This window comes from Pteropus vampyrus, unplaced genomic scaffold, assembly GCF_000151845.1.
Source record: "Pteropus vampyrus isolate Shadow unplaced genomic scaffold, Pvam_2.0 Scaffold440, whole genome shotgun sequence".
Lineage (NCBI taxonomy): Eukaryota > Metazoa > Chordata > Mammalia > Chiroptera > Pteropodidae > Pteropus > Pteropus vampyrus.
In genome coordinates this window covers 1206138-1213014 of record NW_011889221.1, presented here as the reverse complement: position 1 = coordinate 1213014, position 6877 = coordinate 1206138, and the positions used below count along the sequence as shown (strand labels likewise).

The window sequence follows — 6877 nt, the reverse complement described above, 5'->3', positions numbered from 1 at the left end:
ATGAAACATCTGATAAAGGGTTAGTATCCAAAATATATAAGGAACTCATAAAGCTTAACACCAAAAAAAACAAACAATCCAATTAAGAAATGGGCCGAGGACCTGAATAGAAATTTTTCCAAAGGGACATACAGATAGCCAAGATATGAAAAGGTGCTTAACATCACTAATCATCAGGGAAATGCAAATTAAAACCACAATGAGGTACCAGCTAACACCTGTCAGCAGCATGGCTTCATCAATAAATCAAGTTTGGCAAGGATGTGGAGAAAAGGGAACCTTTATACACTGTTGGTGGGATTACATATTAGTGCAGCCACTATAGAAAATACTATGGAGATTGCTCAAAAAAATAAAAGTATTGCAGCCATATGATCTATCAATTTAACTTCTGGGTATTTATCCAAAGAAAACAAAAAGATATATGCATCTCTGTGTTCATTGCAGCATTACTAATAATAGCTAAGATATGAAAGCAACCTAGATGTCTATCAATAGATGAATGGATAAAGAAGATGTAATAAAAATATCTATAGATCTATATATCTATATACACACATATATATGTACATATATACGCATACATATATATGTATATCTGTGCACACATACATGCACACACATATAATGGAATATTATTCAGCAATAAAAAAAGAATGAAATCTTGCCATTGGCGATAACACAGATAGACCTAGAGGGTATTATGCTAAATGAAATAAGTCAGACAGAGCAAGACAAATACCATATGATTTCACTTATATGAGGAATCTCCAAAAACAGAACAAACGAATAAACAAAACAAAATAGAAACAGACCCATAGATACAGAGGGCTAACTGATGGTTAGCAAAGGGGTAAGAGTGGAGGATGGGAATTAAAAAAAAAAGAATACACACTCTGTTTACATCAAATTTATGGGAAGTGCAAGGGTCTTTGTATTCTGTTCTGTGACCTTCCCTACCAAAATGAGAATGCCCATTTTCAAATGACTACTGCAAAGCTTATAAACTGATTAAGTGACCAAAATTCTATGTTATACATGATGGCCACTTGACAGCAGCTTGTCTAACATATTCTTCTTTGCCATTGAAGTAAATCAGGATTGTCATAGATTCCATTTTATTTAATTTAATAAAATGTATTTACCATGAGGCTTCATAAGCCTTTCTCAAAGAGACACAAGGACCTGCAGGCTGATGTCAGAATACATGTCCAAGCTTCTGAGGCCTTCTTTCTACAGATGTCTTTAGAAGCCCTTGAAACTGTTGTGTACTGATAGATTCTAGTAACCATGAAAGATTCATGCATACCCATGAAAGTATATCAGATTACAAATGGCTGCAGAGTTGGCAGAGCGTTATTGTATCCTTTGGGAAGGTGATAGACAACTTCCGACACTAGTGAACTCAGCCTTCTACTCCTGGTGAGAACCAGGTTCTGTGCAGTTCACATACAGGTGCTTGAGCTATTTTATCAGTGTTGTGTACGAACGTTTAAGATTAAAAGCAAGATAGGATCATTATCAGTGTCCTAAAATGTCAACCAACCTGGAAAGACAACTCATGTGAGTAGACTCTCTATGAGTAACGTGGAAGCTATAGAGAGATTAATTTTGTTCACTATTGGGAAGAACTTTTAATACTTAACTGACACAGCTAGACATAAAGAAATTGTATAATTGTATATTTCCTCAGACTCAGAACTATTGTCTTACAAATCAGAAATTAATACAGCACAACTGAGAAAAGTTGATAAGGATAATTTCAAAATAAAAAGCATTCCGTTTCCAAGGACTAAGGGACATATTCTGAAAATTAGTGTAGTCTCAAAGACCTGTAAAAACAATTTCTAATGTACCCATAGCCCAGGTAAATAGCAGGCTTTTAGCAGTTTTCTTTTAGGTAATATATTTACCTCCCAACCAACAATACTCCAATATTTTTCTGTAGCTCTCCATCTTGCTTCTTATTCCCATCTCTTTTTGTCACTCTCTCCTTCTCTCTTTCTTATACACCCCTTTCTCTTCTTCCTCTCTTTATAAATATCCTCCTTCACCAAAATATAAATATTTAAGTGTATTGTTTTCTGCCCAAGACAGGAGCTGATTTAATGTTGATAGGCCTCATGGGCTGCAAGACAAAGTTCCAGATCAGTGAAGACTTGTGAGAAATTCATGTGACAAGCAAGGAAGAAATTATTTATTTAGAAAAAGTAGGAACCTATGCAAGATAACTTTTATCCATATGAAAAGAGTACAAGAAGAAGCAAAATAAGATGGTCTACAAATTGGACATTAAAAAATATATATGATTAGAATGTTTTCCAAGTCTACCCTATGACAATAATAGAGCTGAGCAGACATTACAAGTGCTGTGCACCTGTGTTCCACTGAAAACCTGTATAATTTTTAAAAATGATATTTACCAACTAGCGTAACCCTCAGTAGATTTGTCAGTTTTCTGACAGGATGAAGAAAAATGATAGAAAAGGCATCAAATTTTTGATAAATGTAGACAAAGTAATAGTAAAGACATTTAATGATCTATAGAGCATACAAGTGAAGTTTAGTGTAAGCTGTCTTCAGCTTTGTCTGGTAAAATGCCTATAGCATGCCACCCCAGATGAACACCAGGACCGTATTTCACTGTTACAGAAGATTGACTGGTTGACTGGAAAATCATGTAATATCATGTAATACTGGAGTTAGGAGGGTACATTATAAAAATAGTTTTATTAGTTATTTCATATATATTATGGACTTAATGATTTTAGGTCTCCTTTATAAAGTTTGAAGCAAAAACTCATGACACTGTTTCTAAAATATTACTGATGCAATGAACATTTTTCTCTGATATTTTCAGATGGAACGTAGGGAAAACTTCATGCCATTTAAGAGGCTGAGAAAGGTAGCGCCCTAACATACCTAAGTATTATATTGCCTTCAGCCAAACCATTTGGCTGTAGAAGACTTAGCGTTAGTCATCAGCATTCTTAAATGACCTTAATGCTAAACAGAGAAAATAATATTATAAACAGAAATTACAGTGTGGGGAGCAGTAGTTCTGATGATCTTTTTGATTACCCAGATTTATCAGTAAGATATTTTAAATGGTTTTATGCAATCATTTTAAACATGCTTATTATAGAATACCTGAAAAGTAAAATATGTGTATTGTTTTATTATATATACATATGTGTATATGATATGTATATGAGTATATATACACCCATAATTCTACCACCCAGAATTAGCCATTACGACATATTTGGATTTATTTTCTCCGTTTACGCTATGTTCATTTATTTTAATTTTACAATTCTGGCATTATACTGTATATACAGGTTAACATGCTTTAAAAAGTCATGTTGTAAGCATTGTTTTGTATCATCGAAGTTCTCAGTAACCTTGTGTTTAATGACTACATACTACACCATTATATAAATGCATCAGTTTACTAACTATTCCGCTGTTGGATATTCATATTGTTTCCGATGTTCTATTATTATAAATTACCCCATAATAAGCATCTATATACACTTTTTTTTTTTTTTTTTGTCTCACTAGCCATTTTCTTTAGATATATTCTGGAAGCACAATTATTAGGTCAAAGAGCATAGATATTATGAAGTTAAAGGGTTCCTTACAGATGCCACCAAATTGCTTTCTAGAAAAGCTGCCCAATGTATACTCACCCCACAGTAGCCTTCAGTTTCAAAGATTAATTTTTTAATATTGATGAATGATTCTGTTAATGCTCTTGCTGTTATATTTGCTTATATTATATCGACTTCTATTCTGCATCTATACTCAGAGGTAAGATAGTGTATAGCAGTAGATCTTAACTTTGGGGGTCAGAGCATATGTTTTATTTAAGAATCTCATGAGAACTATGAACCTTCCTCTCAGAAATATGAACATACTGACAAAATGCAAACTTTTACATATTGTAAGGAAACCATGGCAGTCTTCCCCTTAAAATATTGTTGCTCACATGATGCTAGATACTTTACATGGATTATTTCATTTAATCCTCACAATTTAGGGCATCACAGAGGAAAGAAAGTAACTCACTTAAAGTGGCATAGCTACTGAATAGTAAACCTGAGATTCAAACTTCAGAACCTAGCCTCTTATCCATCAAATTTCACTACGCTGAGGTTTAGAAACCTTTATCTTTTTTTCATGTTATTTTGTTCAGGTTTTTGCAGTCATAATAATTCTGGCTACCTAAAATCTAATGGAGTAATTTGCCATATTTTTTCTGTTCTAGATCTGTTTCCATAGCATGAGGTTATGTTTCTTAAAAATTTGAAAGAGTTCATTTCCAAAAGCTTCTTGCGTAGAGTCTAAGAAGAAATTTTTTCATAACTTTTTCAATTCCTTGTATGCATATCAGTTTTCTTTTTTTATTATTTGAGTCAATTTTATAATACATTTCTACAATAACGACCTATTTCATTCATTTTCTTTTTCATATTTTTTAGCTAAAGTTGTATGTAACGTTCTCTTGATTATTAGCATGCTTTTTTCATTCCTCATTTTGTCTTTTTTTTCTTGTTTAAGTTTGCTGAAATTTTGTCTGCTTCAGTATTGATTTGTTGTGTTTTGTTTTGGGGAGCCCCACCCCTCAATATTCTTAAACAACTAATTGATCCCACTTTTATACTTTCTACTTCTATTTTTAATTGTACTCTTGCATTTCTTAGGATGTGGCTGTGTTGATATTATTATTGTTCTGATTTTTCTAATTGCTAAAGTTGAATGTTTGTTATTTGTTTTATTCTTCCAGGTCTAGTATATAGTATTCTGGTCTTTTTTATTTTTAAATTTGACTTATTCGAAGGTTTTTTTTCCTCCTGATCTACTGGCTCTTTAGGAAAGGGTTTTTAGTTTTTATATGTGTTGTTTCATAAGTTAATTATTAAGTTTTTGGATAGTAGAATCCTAAGTGAATTCCTTTAAGAAGTTTGACCATTGTAGGAAGAAAGGCACCTACTCATATATGAGAAGAGAAATCTGAATTTACATTTTAATTCCATTCAGTTCATGAAATATTGTTTGATTGCCCACTGCATGCCAAGAGCTGTGCTAAGTACTGGGAACATGACAGTGAAAAGATAGAAATAGTCTCCTTTGTTATGAAACTATTAGTCTTGTAGGTATATGTACACACAATTACCAGAAATACAAAAGAATTAACTGAAAACTAGTAAGACAGCTGAATATGATCCAGCTACAAGATCCCATCAAAACTAAACATAGCAGAAAATGACAATCTAAATAGAAAATGACAATCAGATAGAAAATCTAAATAGACAAGTTGCTAGTAAAGAGATTGAATCAGTAATCAAAAAAACTTCCAACAGTGCAGGACCAGATAGTTTGACTAGTGAATTCAACCAAACATTCAAAGAAGAATACCAATCCTTCTCAAACTCTTCCAAAAAAAAAAAATAGAAGAGGAAGGAACTCTTCAAAACCCATTTATGAAGCAGCATTACCCTGATACCAAAATCAGACAAGGATGCCACAAGAAAAGAAAATTACAGGCCAGTATCCCTGATGATGTAAAAATCTTAAACAGAGTATTAGCAAATCAAATTCAACAATACATTTAAAAAATATCATACACCTTGGTCAAGTGGGTTTTATCTCAGGGATACAAGGATGGTTCAGCATCCACAAATGAGTCTATGAAATACACCACATTAACAAAATGAAGGATAAAAATTATATGAACATCTCAATAGATACAGAAAACTTGACCATATTCAACATTTATGATAAAAACTCACAACAAGTTGGTGTAGAAGGAACATATCTCAATATAATAAAGGCCACATATAACAAGCCCACAACTAATATCATATTCAGTGATGAATAGCTGAAAGTTTTCTTCTAAGATCAGGAACAAGACAAGGATTCCCACTCTCACCACTTTTATTCAACATAGTATTGGAAATCCTCACAATCAGGCAAGAAAAGGAAATAGAGGGCATCCAGATTGGAAAGGAAGAAGTAAAACTATCGTTCAGAGAAGACATGGTATTTTATGTAGATAACCCTAAAGATTTCATCAAAAAACTGTTAGAACTAATCAACAAATTTAGTAAAGTTGCAAGATACAAAATCAGTACAAAAATATCTATTGTATTTCTATACACTAATAATGAACTATCAAAAAGAGAATTAAGACAATAGTCTTATTTACGATTGCATCAAAACTAATACCTAGGAATAAATTTAACCAAGGAAGTAAAAGCTTTGTATACAGATACTTCTCAATTTACAATGGGGTTACATTCCAGTAAACCTATTGTAAGTTGATAATATGGCAAGTGAAAATGCATTTAATATACCTAACCTACCACACATAATAGCTTAGTCTAACCTACCTTAAATGTGCTGAGAACACTTACATTTGCCCATAGTTGGACAAATCATCTAACACAATGATTACACTAAACAGTATCGGTTATTTACCCTTAGTGATCACATGGCTGACTGGGAGCAACAGCTCACTGCTACTGCCAAGCATCATGAGAGAGTACCGTACTGCGTATTGTTAGCCCTGGAAAAGATAAATATTCAAAGTCAGGTTTTTACTGAATTCATATCATTTTCACACCATTGTAAAGTCGTCAAAAAATTCTAAGACAAACCATTGTAAGTTGAGGATCATCTATATTGAAAACTACAAGAGATTGATGACAGAAATTGAAGAAGACATAAATAGAAAACTATTCCATGCTTATGGCTTGGAAGAATCAATGTTGTTAAAACATCCATACTGCCTTTAGCAGTCTACACCTTCAAAGCAATTCCTATCAAAATTCCAAAGGCATTTTTTACAGCAATAGAACAAATAATCCTTTCT

The 6877-nt window shown here is 32.7% G+C and overlaps 1 protein-coding gene across 1 annotated transcript in view; it reads left to right on the top strand.

Annotated features, from left to right (window-relative positions):
• Positions 1-6877, top strand: part of LOC105306496 (threonylcarbamoyladenosine tRNA methylthiotransferase-like) — a 68171-nt gene that overhangs the window by 2300 nt on the left and 58994 nt on the right. The gene's annotated exons all lie outside the window — the stretch shown is intronic.